Below are 19136 nucleotides of genomic sequence, written 5' to 3'. Positions count from 1 at the left end.
CCCAGAGACTATTATCCCACTGTTACTATAGACACCATCTCTCCCTTCTATACCTGCTATCCCACAGTCACACTCCCTTCCCAGAGACTATTATCCCACTGCTACTATAGGCACCATCTCTCCCTTCTATACCTGCTATCCCACAGTCCCTTCCCAGAGACTATTATCCCACTGTTACTATAGGCACCATCTCTCTCTACTATATCTGTTATCCCACAGTCACACTCCCTTCCCAGAGACTATTATCCCACTGTTACTATAGGCACCATCTCTCCCTACTATACCTGCTATCCCACAGTCACACTCCCTTCCCAGAGACTATTATCCCCACTGTTACTATAGGCACCATCTCGCCCTACTATACCAGCTATCCCACAGTCACAGTCCCTTCCCAGAGACTATTATGCCACTGTTACTATAGGCACCATCTCTCCCTACTATACCTGCTATCCTACAGCCACAGTCCTTTCCCAGAGACTATTATGCCACTGTTACTATAGGCACCATCTCTCCATACTATACCTGCTATCCCACAGTCACACTCCCTTCCCAGAGACTATTCCTTTTTCCTCTGTTATTTTTCAGGCTGAGAGAAGCGGATCTGGCTTGTGCCCCATCTCCATTCATTTGAACCGTTTGTGCTGAGTGGAGGTCAGCCTGAAAATGCCTGCTTTCACGTATTTTGCCCGACCACTGCTCAGCTGCGCATGACTGCAAGCAAGTGGATTTTATTCAAATGTATGGAGATGAGGCACAGAGCTGAAAAGAATACACAGGCTGAGAGCAGCGGAGCCAACATTCTGTCTGCCCTTGGTATAATAGTAAGACTACAGCATCCACTTAATCACTTGGGATCCCTTCTCCCCCTCTAACCCACTTAGACCACTCCTTGGGAATTTACTTTGGCTGTTGGCTACTGAGCATGCTCAGTTCTTCTCTACTAAACATGCCCTCCAGTCCAACAGCCAATGAGGAGATGGAATTGCTGGTTCCCATAGAAACTCTGCTCTAGCTGTCTGCTTCTATTTTTTGTTCTCCTAACCTCCTCTCCTGAGCTAAGCTTAACCATTACAGGGCTCAATCCAAGCATAACTTTTTTTGAAAGTAAGTTGAACCTGTGAAAGTCAGCATTCTTGCTTTTATGAGTTTTACAGAGCACATGTGCTCACTAATGCTCTGTCAGAGGGAAAATGACTGCCAGAGGAAAGCTGGTATTTGGTTGGAAATGTGATGACACTGGCAAATGGAGGGCATATACAGTACAAATGATGCAGTTTGGGTGGTGGAGATGTGCCAAACTTCTAAACATGGTGGGAAAATGTAGGGTTTACAGGTCCTTTAAGTATTGTTGGAAAGCAAACTGATGCTGAGTTGGCAATAAGCCTTCTACCAGTTGGTCTGTATCCACATTGATGATTGACAGTAAAAATGCCAATATGTAATCTTATCATTTCAAGTATTCTAATCTCTTGTATGGGAAAAAAGAAACAAAAATGTCATTCAATAATGTCAAACAATGAGTGTCTGGGGAGGAATAAGGAATTCTGACACATCTTGCATCGGTCTTCTCAACAATAGCTGCCCAAATGCTAAAGGGCTCATTTATTAAGCCGATGCAAAAAAAAAAAAAAGAAAGAAAGAAAAGAAAAGTGCAAAGTGCAAAAGACTGGCAGAATTCACCATGCTTTTACCCATAATGCACCATTCCTCAACTGATATCATGGCAAATATTGTCCAGAACTCTATCAGGCAGGTCTGAAGCTCTGTAATTTCATTATATGATACAATATAATTGTTAGCCTCTGGGCCAACAATCAGCTCAGCTTGATTTGGCCAAGCACTTGGGTGTTGAAATCAGGCAGATCTCAATGTCTATGGCAAGCTCTATTCAAGTACAAAGGAATATTTATAAGGATGAAGGCATGGGGGGCATGTACAATCATGATGTGAGGTCTTTAACTGTTGGAGATTTCTGGTAGATAATCACTTTCGATTACACATTACATTAAAAAAACAAAGAGGTGAAGGGCAGCCTAGTAAATACTGCTTTCCATTGCCCTATACTGGAATTCGGTTTGGGTTTAAATAACCTTAGGCTAGTTTCTTCCTATTGTACAACTTTCAGCCCCTTTATGGACCTCCCACAACTTTTTCTTTGCCATTTCCACTCTAGTTCATGCTGTTTGCATGCTAATTTGGTAACCATCCCAGACAATAGTTAAGAGGATCTCCACTTCCTCATCAGTCCAGATGGCCATTAAACAGCTTTGGGTTGTGTCCAACCTTTTTAAATGCCAGTGCTGCTTTGTAAACCTTGCTCCATCCATCATTTTTGACACATAAGTGTCTTTGGACACCACTTTTTCTTATCTGTTCTTGATAAGACACCTACACTTAGTAACTTGCGTGTCTTCATATAGTATCTAAAGATACAAACACAGACTTAAAAAACACTCTTTGGCTTCTGTCTCTAATTAGTCTGAATTATGGGACTTGATCTGATTCCCCATTGCAGACACTGTTCTACGCTAAATGTAATTTGCAAGAAAGATTTCCTGTTACAGAGCACCTGCTTACAATGAACTGGATTTTCTATTCGTGGGAGGACAGTATGACATTCTAACAAGTCATTTACTAAATAACAATGTACACGGTGTATGTATATTTCACATTAACCATAAACAAACCACTCTTCGGTCATGATATTAAAATCTCCCAGTTCTACTAACCCTTTAAGGAATTTTAAGTATTGTTGATTTCTGCATTGAATCCGGGTTTTAGTTAGTGCACCTTTATTTTCATGCTCCCTGTATAATCGTTGAATGCCTTTTCTGTAGCTTTTGTGAAGATATTACTGACTTTGTTTGGGTTTTTATGTATGAAGGAGCCACTATTGTTCTCAGGCTTCCTGGCAACAACCTCCTTTATCTCCATCCATAGCTTTTTCTGTTGTCACCCTTCCCTTTCAGAAAGCAAGCTAGGCATGTAAAGTGGGCAGAAATATGCAATTCCAAGAATATAATTTCCAGCAGTTGCCCCCATAATTAGAGATGCCCCCATAATTAGAGATGCCATAAAGTTATACCAGCATAGGCATTGCCTTACATTTTAGAGCAAGGGTCCCCAAGCTTTCTTACTCGAAAGCCATAGTTAAATGTATAAGGAGTTGGCAGGGGCAAATCGGGCTCCTAAGCTGCCCCAAGGTGACTCCTGTGATAAAGGGCTGGTTCACCTTTCAGTTAACTTTTAGTTTGTTGTGTTTTAGATGTTCCTATTTCTAACAACTAAGTGGGGGGTTACTGACCCCATGAGCCTAAAAATCAATTTCTCTGTAAGGCTACAGTTTTATAGTTATTGTTACTTTTTACTACTTATCTTTTTATTCAGTCAATTACCCATATTCCAGTCTCTCAATGTAACTACTACTTAGCTGCCTGGGTAAATAAGACTCTACCCACCAGATAACTGCTGAAATACCAAACTGGAGAGCTGATGAACAAAAAGCTAAATTACTGAAAAAACACTACTAAACTAAATTTTTTAGGAAGAAATGTATGATGTTGATTTATCTTCTGCATCATAAAATAAGGAATTCAGTGGAAAAATAAAACACTACTTCCTGCTTTGCAGCTCTCTTGGTTTCACTGATTGGTTACCAGGCAGTAACCAATCAGTGACTTGAGGGGGGCCACATGGGTCATAATTGTTGCTTTTGAATCTGAGCTGAATGCTGAGGATCAATTACAAGCTCACCGAACAGTTATGTTCCATGTGGCCTCCTTAGTTGCTGACTAACTCAGTGTTAGAGAGCTGCAAAGCAGGAAGTAGTGTTCTGTTCTATTATATTAGTCATCCAGTTACTCCAGCCTTTATAGGTTACATTTTTTGCTTACTAAAGGTGGCCATAGACTACAAGATCCGCTCGTTTGGCGACATCGCCAAACGAGCGGATCTTTCCCCGATATGCCACTAAACTGCGTGGCTATATCGGGGTAATTCGAACGTTCGGCCGTATGGCCGAACGATCGAATTACGATGTGACAAGCGGCTCCGACGGGTCGGTCGGGTAAAAATCCAACCTTCCCGATCGATATCGTGGCCAGATATCGATCGGGAAGACCCGTCGGAAGCCCCCATACACGGGCAGATAAGCTGTCAAATCGGTCCAAACGACCGATATCGGCAGTTTTATCTGCCCGTGTATGGCCACCTTAACTATATTAGAAACATTTTTTATTTTGCACAGGCTATCTATTTACCCAATTTTATTTTCACACTGAACTGTTCCTTTAAATTTTTCAAGGCAGGTAAACATTATTGGGATTTGACCATAGTTTGCAGTGGTTTAGTGTTGACATAGAGATGCTGAATGTGACGCTGCTACACATTCATGGACGTGCCATTAGTGTGCCTCTGTATTCTTGTCACAAACACAAAGCACAGCTCAGAATCCAAAATAAAAATCAGAAAGGTCCTGTGTTGCTTTCATTAGGAATTATCATTGACTGAGCAATCGTAGGACTTTGTTTCTTAGACCTTTACGTCTAGGGTCATGGTTTGTACAAGGACAGCATCTTGTTTTTAGTGACCTACTTTAGACCAAACTTAAGACTTGTTTTAAAGGGGGGCTTTAACCTGCCGGCCAACCTTTTTCTTAACACCAGCTGCACATCTCCCCAAACACCAGCTGGTTTCTATTCAGCTGGCCTTACTAAGCTTTCTGTGAAGGATGTGCTTATAAATTCCCTTACACTGCACAGCTGTCAGGCAGGAGGAAAGTGAAAACAAGAGGGAGGAAAGAATAGCCTGATGATGGGATGCAGCCCCCAACCGCCTCTTTCCCAGCCACAGGACAACATACACACATCTCCCAGTTTCAAAACCTGTGTGTAATGTGATATCCTAATTCGCCAGAAATAGCTAGCAAGGCTTGAACAGGCACATCAGTCAGCCTTTCTCCCAGAGCTGTTGAGAAGATGTGATTAGCTATTCTTGATGCACATATAAGACAGCCTCTTGTTTCCTAGGAGCTTGCAATGTGCTCGATTTTGGAAGGTTTGAACAGATTTGGGCCCATGATGTTTTTATCTACAAATTCTTCCATCCAATGCGGGGGGGAAGTCATCTGCATAGAACTCTCAGTTTCTCTCGCACCCTATACATACATTTAGTGATTGTATGGAACAGAGTCAAAGATCTTTGTCTGACGCATCTGTGTAAAAATATATTCTGCTCGGTATAGTTACCAGAAATCCTGAGTAGAAACACAATTGCTGCTAATATAATATAGCTGGAAATAAAACCTAGACGTCAAGAAAATACAATAGTGCTGGCACAACACAATTTTTACATCATTTCTGTAGAGGGAAATGTCTTGAAAAGGTATCTTAGATAATGTTGTATTAAACAGACACAAGCAGATATGTGTTTGGAATATAGTGCTTACTCCCACTGCTATAGATGCTTTTGAGAAGTAGAAACATTTTTGTTATTAATAATTGAATAAATGTGGCACCATTTTGATGTTAGTACAGGCTCCATTTTAATAAAAATAATTCACATTTTAAAAAAACTATTTCCCTTTTCTCTGTAATATTAAGATAGTACCTTGTACTTGATCCCAGCTAAAATATAATTAATCTTTATTGGAGGCAAAATAATCTGAGTGGGTATACAATACAGTATATAATTTTTAAATTATTTTTTAAGTAGACTAAATCATGGAAAGCCCCTTATCCGGAAAACCCCAAGTCTCATTCTCAATAATAGGTCCCATACATGTACCATGCACTTGATGGTAACTAAGTTAAATGAATCCACATTGGTGGCAAAGAAAACCCCATTTGGTTCATTTAATGTTTGAATGAGTGTTTTTCATGTTTTTTTAGTAGACTTAAGGTATGGAGATCTAAATTATGGAGATAAGAACCATATTAGGTGTTTATATGCCCCATGCTGTATACTGTACATAATATCCCCTAATAGAAAACATTATTTGTTTTAAGTTTCATCCAAGGAATCATGGGAGAAAGCATGCATGCCATTATCTGTTATGTGCACTTTATCACCAGACATAGCTGCCATTCAACAGTTCTTTTCAAGACAGTCTATTGTATGTTATGTTATTCACAAATAAACTTTTATCTTTCTAGAGAGAGAGAGAGAGAGAGAGAGAGAAAGAGAGAGAGAGAGAGAGAGAGAGAGAGAGATTCAAATTGTCTGAATATAATATAGAATCATTAAAAAAATGTTGCTTGCATCAAATTAATTAATGCCTTTAGGGCTTTCTGAATGTCAGGGGCCTTTCTCACTGTCAGAATAACTTAACCAGCTTTACCATTGTGAAAATATTCACCTTCTGGGAGTCCTTTAGGCACCCCTGTTTCTATAGTTTTTTAAAGTTTTCCTCTTCATGTCAAATGATTTAAAAATATTAGTTAAAAAGAAACTGGGTTAATATCAACAATCTGAATGAAGTCACCTCGATGGCTTCTTTAATCTTTAATGTCATGGGAAAACATATTTTTTTTTCAAAACGAATCAGTTAATAGTGATGCTCCAGCAGAATTCTGTACTGAAATCCGTTTCTCAAAAGAGCAAACAGATCTTTTTATATTTACTTTTGAAATATGACATGGGGCTAGACATATTGTCACTTTCCCAGCTGCCCCCAGTCATGTGACTTGTGCCCTGATAAACTTCAGTCACTCTTTACTGCTGTACTGCATGTTGGAGTGATATCACCCCCTCCCTCCCCCACTAGCAGCCTAACAACAGAACAATGGGAAGGTAACCAGATAGCAGCTCCCTAGCACAAAATAACAGCTCCCTGGTAGATCTAAGAACAGCACTCAATAGTAAAATCCAGGTCCCACTGTGACACATTCAGTTACATTGAGTAGGAGAAACAACAGCCTGCCAGAAAGCAGCACATGACCAGGCAAAATGACCTAAAATGGCTGCCTACACACCAATATTACAACTAAAGAAAATACACTTGCTGGTTCAGGAATTCAATTTTATATTGTAGAGTGAATTATTTACAGTGTAAACAGTGTAATTTAGAAATAAAAACGGCACCATATAAATCATGACAGAATCCCTTCAAGCATGCAATCTATAGGGAGAGAAGCCTATGCTGGCTTTTAACATGATTCTCATAGGAGATTCTTTACAAAATTCTTTGTGGAGGGAGATGGAGGGGCTTTTGATGCTTGTTAAAAGCAAGGAAAAATGCTTGCGTATGATATTTGCTCATCTATGTGAGTGGTGGTACTGTGTTCAATCTACGTATAACATACATGCCTTATTTGTAGCTGTCATAGGTGGCAATTACCAGCCTTGTTTCTTCCTGATCTCAACCAGTACAGTCCCAGGACAGCTGCATGTTCTTCTCTTGTCTCTTTAGCGCTGTTCACACTCATGTCTTACCATTATTTTTGCTGAATTAGTTCCCTAGGCTGCAATGACACTGGATAATACCCCGCCACATTTATTAATTGGGCTTCCACATTGTCTTGGGATTCTCCTGTTTGAGTATTTACTTATGGTAGAGTATCTGCTGTACCAAGCTCTATCCATCCTGGTGGCCTCTAGGAAGCTGAGGCTGAGCATTCTGTGAATCTGGATGATGCACTATTAGTTTGCAATATGCCTCAGGAACTGCTTTATAATAATTCTGTGGCAATGCTATACTGCTTCTTATATACTTTGTATAATAGTACATAAAAGCCTCACATCTCATCTGTTCACGACTTTAGACTCGGATAAATAATCTAAATGAAAGTTTCCTCCCCTGCATTTGTTGCACATTTTAAACCTTAATCTAGTGTGGAGTATTAAAACCAGTACTAAAGCTTATTTTGTTCCAGGCCTAGACCGGACACTGCATCTTTTTGGAACATAGCTTCTACCTTGGCGCTCCCTAATATTTCATGTTCTTTTTACAAGTCAATGCATTTACCCCCCTGGTTTGTGGTTCAGTCTCCATTTTTCCTTTCCTTTCCACCAATAAAAATAATAAAATGTATTTGCTGTTTTTGGAGATCAAGTTATTTCTTAAGAAACTGGCAACATAGGAGCATATTTTTCTATGAAGAGTAGTAGTAGCAGCATAATGGGGAGGAGCAAAACGCTGTAGGGAAATGTCAATGCTAAAATGTCTTATCTGCAATGTTATTAATAAAATATCCATGGACTCCACAAATTTAGGAAGAATTCCCCCATTTTGTGAATTTTTCATTGAAGGGAAGTGCCAGTTTCACTCATCAATAATACACGCCAGTCCTGTTTGTCTAAGAATAAAACTGGACTCTGATCCATATAATTAAAAAGAAACCTTCTAGAAGTAGGATGTAATGTTTTTACATTCCCACCCTATATGCTCGAGTATACTTTAAATGCTGAAAAGTATTACATAAAAAACTGAGTAGCCATAGTACGTAGTAAAGAGTATTGAAATCCCTTCAATGAATGCAATTTTGTCTGAATATAATACAAATAGAAAAAGAGAATAGAAAACCCAAAGGTATGTTCAAATTTCAAAAACAATGTTTTAAAACTGTGTGTTTGGTGCATATGGCCATGGTTATCCAATGAGTAAGGATAAGAATGTCATTGTGGTAAATAAAAGGAGAAGAGTGATGAGATAAAGACTGAAACTGTTGTTCAAAAAAATGTGGATGATTTTAGGGGCATTAGAAAGGCCAAAAGGATATTACATGAGACAGTGTTCTTAAAGGCCATCTTCTAGTCTTCCATAGTGATAAAATTTTATGCCTAGTAGAAAAGATTGCCATTTTCCACAGTGACCTTTTTTAGACTCCCGTAAACAAAACAGAAAAAAAGGCAAATATTCTTCTGAATGGAAACAAATAATACTACAGCAGGTGAGGAAGATGACTTATAAACCAAGATATATTCTTATAAACCAAGATTTTCCTAAATGTGCTCCTCTATAACTGCTGTCCTAGGCACAGACAGAGGAACATGACTGCCCTGATGAAAAATGGTAACCCAACAAACTAAAGATCAGTTGCTAAAATGTGCTGAGGACCTGGGACAACTCTCAGTGAACATTGTATTGTGGTCCTAGGTCAGGTGGGCATGAACAGTAGAGTGAACAGCCAGCTGGGTCATAAAAAGGATCTAGGGAGAAGAATGATATGGTGGCAGTGTTCCTGCAGTAGGACCCTGAAATTTTCAGCAAACAGGAGCACCAGCCTGGGATCTCAGGTAAGCAATTATAATAATTTGACACCGCCAGGGACTATGCAGTTATTTTTCCTTTAAAAGTGTAATGCTTAATAGTATACTGTCACACGGTACAGCAAACCTCTGTTATCTGAAGAAGATGGGCAGAAAAAGAGTCTGCTCACAGCTGTATTCATGGTTGGGAAATGTACTGAAACATATAGGTGGGGACTATGCCTTAACGTATTGCTCTAATAGAGATCAGTATTCAAGGATCAAGGAAACCTTATTTATCAATACAACTATACGCTCGTTACAGTGTATTGAAATTGCGTCACACTTAGGCTTCTCAAAGTGTAACATAGGATAAAAACAATATAATAACAATATAAATATAATTACAATGTAAAAACATCTCAACCAAATAGAGTGCATACCAGTACTTCATAATAATTACAAAGTTTCTACAATTTGCCAAAACATTTAATCCCCAGCTTTTCACATTACAAGTTACATGGAAAAACTAAAAATCTATAACCTGCAAAACAACTTCTATCTCAAGTGACGTATTCCTATTTACACCAACACACCTTACACCACATACTACATTCTTATAACCTATACTCAATTTATCCAAAGGGACATGTGCATAAACTACAAATAATCATTGCTAATAGTGATCTATAGACCATATACAGTTTTTATCCAAAATGATGTGCATATTTATGATAATAGACATTTACCAACTGTATCTATAGCCCAAACTAATCGAACCTACCACTAGGGATTTTGCTTTTTGTATTGTTCTTTAAAAACCTCATCATTGCATAAAGGCCTGCTGGATATTAAATAAGCTACATTAAATTGCATCCTGTCCAGTGTTTAGTTGCCAACATGTTTATTTGTGCTTCATTATTCTATGCAAACAAGATTTGTAGCTCAGAATAAAACTCCACAGTGACAGTTTTGGCCTAGGAGATCTACAAGAAAAGCCATTATCCTGTAAGTGCTTCACTAGCATAGAATTTATTTTACATTATCACTAAAACACTGTTACATGAGTGCAGTGTGAGCAAGAAACATAATGGTAAAATAAAATTAATAATAGGTACATTTGAGTACTGTGAGGCTCAGTAAAGTATTAAATGTCATTTTAATTGCTCTTTGCCATCTTGATAGTTGAATATCCTTGCGGGTTATAGGTTTTAAACTATTGACACACAGTTTGTAAGACATAGGTTTTAACATTAGGGGGCAGATTTATCAAGGGTCGAATTTCGAAGTGAAAAAAACTTCGAAATTCGATCACCGAATATGGAAGTCCGACATTCGAAGTTGAAGTCGAGGGATTTTTAAGATCGTACGATCGTACTTTGATCATATGATTGTACTTCGAATCGTACGATCGTATGATTTTACAAAAAAATCCTTCGACTTCTCAAAACTTAGCCAAATACTGGCTATGCGTTCTAGGAGGTCCCCATAGGCTAACATAGCAAGTCGGCAGGTTTAAGGTGGCAAAGTGTCGAAATTGACATTTTTTAAAGAGACAGTACTTCGATTTTCGAATGGTCGAATTTGTGAAGTATTTTCAATTAGAATTAAAGTCGAATTTGGCCTATTCGATGGTCGAAGTACCCAAAAATTACTTTGTAATTCGAAGTTTTTTAATTCGAAAAATTCACTTCGACCCTTAGTAAATGGGCCCCTTAATGTAGTTTCAGGAAATTCTGCTGACGATGTCATGTTGATTCAAAAGATATTTTAGGAAATAAAAGTAAAAAACAATAATTATTTCTTATGTTGTTCTTTGCAAAATCTCAGCTCGGTAATTGTGATTGTGTGTAGAGATGGCATAGTATTCAGTACTGCCCACCATAATTAACTGTATTTTTACAAGAAAACACCAACGTACAGCATCATTCCAATTACGCATATATTTCATCTTTGAGTCATTTAAGACAAGGAAAATAATTTCATTTCTCCCATAACTGTATACTGAGAAATTGTATAACAGTAACAATTGGATGGTTTCCCATGCAATTAATACATTTCTTTATTTTGAATTGTTCACATTAACGTGTTCATAGCACAGAAAAATATTTGGCCAAGTACAACAAAACATAAACAAATACGTTAATGAAAAAGGATTTGGTGGGAAATTTGTGTGGTTTTCCACAAAATGCTGGAGTCATGTGAGTCTAAGCGTTTATCATCTAGTCCAGTGGTCCCCATCCAGTAGCTCGCCAAACCATTGGATGTTGCTCATAGTGGCGTCAAAGCAGGTGCTAATTCTTGAATTCCAGGCTTGAAGGCAAGATTTTGTTGTATAAAAACCTGGTGGACTGCCAAACACAGTCTTTTGTAGGCTGCCAGTCCACATAGGTGCTAACTAATAATCAATAGCAGCCTATATTTGGTTCCCCAAGAAAACTTTGCATACACTTACGTATTTTGCATTTAAATATGGCTCACGGGTAAAAAAGGGTTGGGACCCCTGATCTAGTCTGAGGCAGAGGAGCAAGTTGACAGAGCTTTGAACAAAGAGCAAAGTGCCAAAAATGAAATGAAAATTTTTGTGCCTTAAGCTGGCCATTGATGCCAATATACAATGGTTAATGGTAGATCAATACACTGAAACAAACGAGCGTTCGTCACACAAAGAATAAAATCTGCACATCTATGGTCAGCCTAAAGGTCTCAGAGCTCAATTAGTAACACTTCATCTAGACTGGGTGGTTGGTGGGTGGCACAAGGGCAGTGCAAGGTGCTGGGGAGGCCCTATAAATATCACCTGCCTACAGCACAAGTGATCTTTGCATGGGCTCAAGTTGGCACTTGGGCCCAGGGAAATAGTCAATAAGGCCCAGAATCTCCTACCAGTATTACCATTGATGGGGAAGGTGCTACCCGGGAGCTCAGGAAACATTGCTATATTCTAGATTTGCAGACAGCGGCCCCAAGCCGAAGTGTAAGGGGGTCAGTTTAAAGGTTTCTAATACATAGAAAATCATAAAACCCCTCTAAGATCTTTCTAAGAAAAAAAGTAATGGCAGCCAGAACACAGGAGACCCCTGATAACCGACACAGTTTCTCCCCTTCCACACCATTATTTATATTCTGTAGTTTCCACACCTGTCTACACTGGCAATTCTATGGGCAAACAATAAATGCACGGGTAATGTGTACATATGAAACAGGTTCCCCTCAGATACGCAATTTACAGGACAGTGTACCCCCTATTTCAACATTGGTTTACAGAATAGGGCTTGCATGAAAATTCTTTTTGCCTATACTTTAAGTTCTGAAATATGTATGGTTTTTGTTATTTTCTGCAATAAACAGGGCAAAATTTTAAAATGAAAGTCGCCCGCAGTAGAGAAGATTGGTTGCTGGGCGACTAATCTCCCCGTGTGACACCACCCTAATGAGCTGCTCTTTATTTAAAAAGATAACAGGCTGCAGCTGGGGGAAAGGGGGGTTATTTTTACAGAGGCTTCTTAAAAATATTTTCTTTTTCTTTTTTTCAATTCTGCTGTTTCTAAAAGGAGTATGTGTTCACTGCCCCTAACAGGCAGACTTCTTGGACAAAGCTTATTGGGCTATAAAAAGGACCTTGAAACAATTTTGCAAAGCAAGCATTTGAACAAAGTATTAAAACATTTTAATATGGTCATAGCTTGGTCAATGTTCCTGTTATCCGACCATTCAGCTGTGCAATTTGACAATTCACCCAGGCGGACATATAGCTTTAATTCAGGCTGATGAAGTCATTTCTCCCTGATACAGAACACTGGTGTGAATCACCTTTCTCTTTATAAAATAATGAGTGACAGCTCTGTTTTCTTCTATGTTCTGTTTTGTTCTAGATATTTTTAAAGTGTGTTTTAATTTAGGTTTGGAAATTCAGTCACATCTTTTGCCTCTGTGTAAAGACCTGCCCTGCCAAAAATACTCCAGCAACATCCACAGGCGTTTTTTAATTACAAAGCTTATCCCATCTTCTTTTTCCAATTCGGTTTCTACTTTATCATCTGTTAGATCATTTAGATACATGAAAACAATAATAAACTATAACTGTCAGCAATGTTCCACCTCAAGAAATAGTAAAAAAGCAGGTGAGAAATGTCATAAACTGGAGACCAGATTTATTTGCTTATGCAGCACTAAAATTTAATATCTGAAGGGAAATAATAGAACCATAAATAACAGTGAATCCCCCATTAATGCAGTACCCATTCTGAATGCAGTACCCAATGGCCCAATCTGAGATAGCTTGCTATGGTCAGGAGCTCGTACAGCTACAAATTAAAGCAAGAAGTAGCAGGACTTTAGTAAGGACTTCTCCAGGAGTCTTAAGCTGGAGGTATTAGCTGTCAATTCAGCTCCTCTGGACCACGTTGGTACTTATTGACTCACTATTGGACTGTATAGCCTTGATGTAGTCTTCTCCCAACAGGTACTTAATAGCCTGTATTATGATCAAATCAATGACTCAGGATCCAAACAACTGGATTAGCCTGATTAGGCCCACAAAGTGAGTGGCAAAATTGGTAAAGGTCCACCTTTACAAAGAATGCCTGAACCATGAAAGTATCACTACCTGCAAAACTGACCATAGCTGTCACTGCACAGGAGGAATGGCCTGCCTAGTTCCTCAGTGATGATGCTGCAGGCAGATACATAGCAGTATTCTAGTGTAATAAGAATGTAGATCATCTAGATCCAACCTTGGGGGTTAATGGTAAAGAATTGTTTTGAGCTGTTAAGACTGAAATAGTCAAGGCCATTGTCTATTTCTATGAAAACAAAGAGGCTAAATAGTTTATAAATAGATTATAATATGTAAAGAGAAGCGAATAGGTGTAAGTAGCGGATGGCATTCCTCTCCTCTTCCGCGCCACTCGCAAGATGGCAACGCCCAGGGAAAGAAGATGATGCGTCACGACGTGGTGATGTCATCACGCCGGCACATACCGCCGGCGTCAACATGCAACGTAATGGTGCCAAATTCAAATCTTAAAAGCCAGCGAAAGACTAGAATCACTGCCCTTGAATAGGATCCGTACGTTCCTGGGTGTGCTTATTATACTATTTTTGGACTGTTTCCTGATCTTGACCTCAGCTTTCTTTTTGGCTACAAATCTTGCTGCCTGTACTGACCCTCTGCCTGGATAAAGACCACAAACTTTTTTAACCCTTCAGATACCTTGCTTAGACTTTGTTACCCTTTTGGCTTCTTCCTTGGTCCCGACTTCCGCATCTGAGCCGGTAGGCCCTGACAATAGGAGACTAGAGGTTGAGTGAGGAGAGGAAGAATAATAGTACTGAGAGTGGGCCCCTGGTCTAAGGTTTTGGGTGGGCCCCTGGTGTCCCAGTCCGATACTGTCTTGAATTTGTTTTCAACTATGTCTCTAGGATTGGGTTTCTTCTTTATGCTCATCCAAATTATAATAAATACTGTGCTAATGATTTGGAATTTAGATTATAACTCCCAATGGTGCAGGGGCTGATGTAAATACATAGGATGAATGAGGCCTTTACTGGCCACCAGCCTGTGTAGGGGCTCCATAAGATACTTTGTATGACACCATAATTTCAATATAAACCAGCCATCAAACATATAAGAAATTTAAGAAATAAAGGGCCCACTACATAAAACATTAACACCAATAGTTTGTGTAGAGCTCTGTGTATCACAAAGGGTAATTATCTGCCCACAACATATGTTGTTTATACTGGTCTAATGTATTCTTTAGAATTATAAATGCAAGCCCTGTTTTTTTTTTCTGGACAACTAGACTGGAACTAGACTGGACTGGAACACTATTTGTAGACTCTGAGTCTAACAAGCTTGTCATGGTTGCCCCCCAACAAGTCTTGATAAAAACTGATTGAACTGATATAAAAAGCACAAAAATGCTGCATATTTGATGCAAATAAGAAACAACACAGAGACCCAGAACCTTATCGGAGTCTAAGTAGGGGTCCAGATGATTGACTTTCAAAATGTGTAACCTAGGGCATCAACAAAGGAGCAATCTTCTAGTGAGTGGATCATTAGCATAGTGCTTTCTGTACATTATCACTAAATTACTGCTGCCTGACTTTAGCCTGTGTTTATGTTATAATGGCAGTAATATTGGCTAAATTGAGCATCTGTGATGCTAAATGAAATTTTAAATGTCATTTTAATTGGCCTTTGCCATTATGACATTTTTCCCTGCGTCGTTTATTTGACATCACAATCTAAATCGAAGTCCCTGTAGGTTAGAGGTTCTTTAAACCTGTTGACTTACAATGTGTAATACATATGACTGGCAAGATTTAACATTTAACACAGCCGTGGGAAATATGGTAGGGAAAGAAAAATTCATGTAAAAGGAATATCTGCAAGGTCTAGTTAAAAGGATTATGTGTGCCCATTCTCCTTCTTGTGAAATCAGAGCACCACAGATGCTTTATTGGAAGCACAGCATGCTATATACAGTATCAGCACACTAGGCAACATTCATTTCCCCTCTGTCACTGTTCATTCACTGTTGTCCACTAGTTCTGCTTCTAAAGGAAGCCAGACATTGGCCATTCTTGCTGACATCCAACCAATCAGCCAACAGACCGAGCAGTTAGGTAATATATGAGTTGCTCTACATGGTATGGCCACCTTTCTGTTGTTCTATTCATTCCAACCAATGGCTGAGCTGTGGCACCTCTTCATTTCTTCATCTGCTGATGCATTATACACTGGCCAACATGGCCATTAGCAGATTAAATTTTAAAACCTGTCCATTTGGCAAACCAACCAATATTCATGGCACTAAGATATCAGACTTGATCACTAACCCTAAATACACATGCTGATAATTGAACAAGTATGTTGTGCTTAGTATAGGAAATAATATACTGGTGTGAATATATGTAGTGGTGGGCAAATTTGTCCTGTGTCGACAAAAAATTCTCGAATTTACAGAGAAATTTGCGCAACGGTGAAAAATCCGCAAAATGGATTGGTCAATAGGTGTCACAATTATTTTAATGCGTGTCAATTTTGACGACCCGAGACAATCTTTATATGTGAGCCTAATTTTTCCAAATACACTGAAGTCAATGGGCATCTGAATAATTTTGACGCACAACAATTTTTATTTGCGTGACTATTTTGATGGGGCAGAGTTTTTGCGTGACTATTTTGATGGGGCAGAGTTTTCGCCAGCAAATTTTTGCCGCAGTTTTGCGAATTTATTTGATGGCGGTGAAACGTGGAAGTTCGTTGCAAATTCACCCATGAGCCACAGATGTAAAAAAGGTTGAAGAGCAATCTAAGCATGAAAAAATTTCCTGTGGTGCCAAATATGGGCTAGCCTATAGGTGGACTGGCAGCCTATAGGAGGCTCTGTTTGGCAGTAGACATGGCTTTTAAGTAACTAAAGCTTGCCTCTAAGACAAAAATTTAAAAAATATGCACCTGCTTTTTTTTATTTAAGTTATGTGAGCATAAATATGCACAAAATGAAGCCCTACTGAAAATAATGGAATACATTATAGCAATTCCCACGGGGCGCTTGTGAGCCAACATCTGCCATGCAACGCCAGTGTTTTTCAGCAGAAACGCCATTACACCAAGGAAACGCCATATTGTTGAACTCTATGGGATCCGTAGGTTTGGAAATACACTTTGCTGAAATACTCCACGTATTTTCAATATGGCAGCCAAACTCTTGCGAGATGGATTGTGCATATTCGGATTTGCTGCGTTGTATGCTGGTGACGTAATTACGTGGCGTATTGACGAACAGTCAAGTTTTTTTTCACAAAAGTTTACTAAAATTCTTCAGAGGGGAATTGTGGGAAATGAGAAAAAACAGAAATGCATGTTAGGAAAAGAAACCTACGGGCTGAAAAATGCATATTATCATGTGCGTGTGGTTTCATTGGCGTATTTACCTGCGAACGTGCGTTTTTAAAAAAAGCACCATAAAAACACCCTGTGTGACCTCACCCTAAGTCCACTGAAAGCAACATCCAAGGGGTTGGGGAGCAAAATATTGCTCACAAGCCACTGGTTGGGGAACACTGGGCTTACCCATTAATAACTTCACAACTCAGAGAATCAATAGTATCTTCATTGAAAGATCAAAAGCATCTATTTTGATATATTCCTTGATCCCATTTGTTGCAAAACCAAGTTAAAAAAATGTTAACTATTTTCAACTTATCTTTGAAAAGTGATTTTTCTAAATTAGAACTTCTATTATATACTTGTCTGACTATGGAGCAGGCCAGAAATGATAAATAGATCGGTGTGCTCTATAAGAGGGCAACCAAGTACAATGCAGAAAACCAGAAATCTGTCCATCCCTGCTCACTGCTTAGATATTGGCTGCACACTCTGTTGTTTAGCATTTGTTGCCTCCTAACAAATAAAAGAAAAAGATAACACCCTATAAATGTAAGAGACACGGAGGCGGCACTTGCAATGTACTGCGCCAGTTATAGTGTAACAGAGACACAGGAAGGGAGACATAGATAGAAAGTCTAAATACGGCATCTCTGTAAGGCTACAAGATTCTCCTCTGTCTCCTTTCTGCCTCAGTCGTAGTCTGGCTCTGATCTCTCTGATCTCTGTGAATATAATTCTACTCAACTTAATTAAACTTTGATTCCAGAAATGTAGAAAATAACAGTAACAGTTAAACTCTGTGTTATTGAAAATCATGGCCTCTAAGATACTATACACAGAATTTACTCAGCACACAGTTACAATTTGATCACTTGAGATTAGTCCAGCCTTTGGAACTGAAACTCAAACCTGCATTCCTTTTGACTATGCTGCTTTCTATGTATTTTTATAATACAGCATAAGTCCTATAAATATCAACATAGAAGATATATTCTTCCTCTCGTTTAATAAAAAAGCATTCTTTTTTAACAGGGCACATGGAGCAAGAACTGTTTTTAAGACTCACTTTAAGGGGGAATGAGTAGACATGTCTCCCTGACACGGGGAGGCCCATTTATCAAACGTTCCTACATGTAAAAGGGAACTAAATTCTAAAACAGAATAATGCTAGAAATGCTGTATTTTGTATAATAAACATTAACATGAACTTACTGCACCAGAAGCCCAATTAAACAAGTGATTTATGTTTTCAAAGTTGCCCACAGGGGGCTGTCATCTTGTAACATTGTTAAACATCTTTGCAAGACCAAGACTACGCACATGCTCAGTGTAGTCTGGGCTTCAGTTGGAAGGTTAAGCTTAGGGATCATCATAAATTATCAAAACAGCTCAAGTCAAATCAATTCTGCCATAGAAGCCAATATAGCAAGACTGATTTAATAATCAGAATATGCAGACTGCACTCCTCTGCTTTACAGGGAAACAAACAAAGCTGCTCGAGGTCAGGATAGTAAGGTGGGCCCCCTCCTTCCGTTTGAAAGTATGATTGCTTCCCTGCAGAGCAGTTAGGGACCATCTGAAGGTTTCAATCTGCAGCTGTGAGAGCAAGTAAAACAAAGGGGGAATTTCACTTCATACAGTCAGTTTTATTATAAAAGCACATTTTTTAATTAAAGTATATTGGAGATAGATTTCTTTTTCATTAAAGAAAGTAAAAATGTGATTTTATTTTTTTGCCTTTACATCCCCTTTAAGGCAGTGGCACTATCCCCGAGCCTATGACCAAGTACAATATATAACAAAAAGCACATTTTGTTCCTGATATGTTTTTGCTATAAAGGATTCTTCTTCTCCTATTCATATTCCAGTCTCTTATTCAAATCAATGCATGGTTGATTTGGTCATTTGGACTCTAGCAACCAGATTGCTGAAATTGCTCAAAAAAAGCCAAATAACTAAAAAAAAACCACAATAAAAAATGAAAAGCAATTGCAAAGTATCTCAAAATATCACTCTCTACATCATTCTAACACAAAAGTGAACA

The sequence above is a fragment of the Xenopus laevis genome, chromosome 4L, assembly GCF_017654675.1.
Source record: "Xenopus laevis strain J_2021 chromosome 4L, Xenopus_laevis_v10.1, whole genome shotgun sequence".
NCBI lineage: Eukaryota > Metazoa > Chordata > Amphibia > Anura > Pipidae > Xenopus > Xenopus laevis.
The sequence above is the reverse complement of the archived record's forward strand: the minus strand, read 5'-3'. Positions refer to the sequence as shown.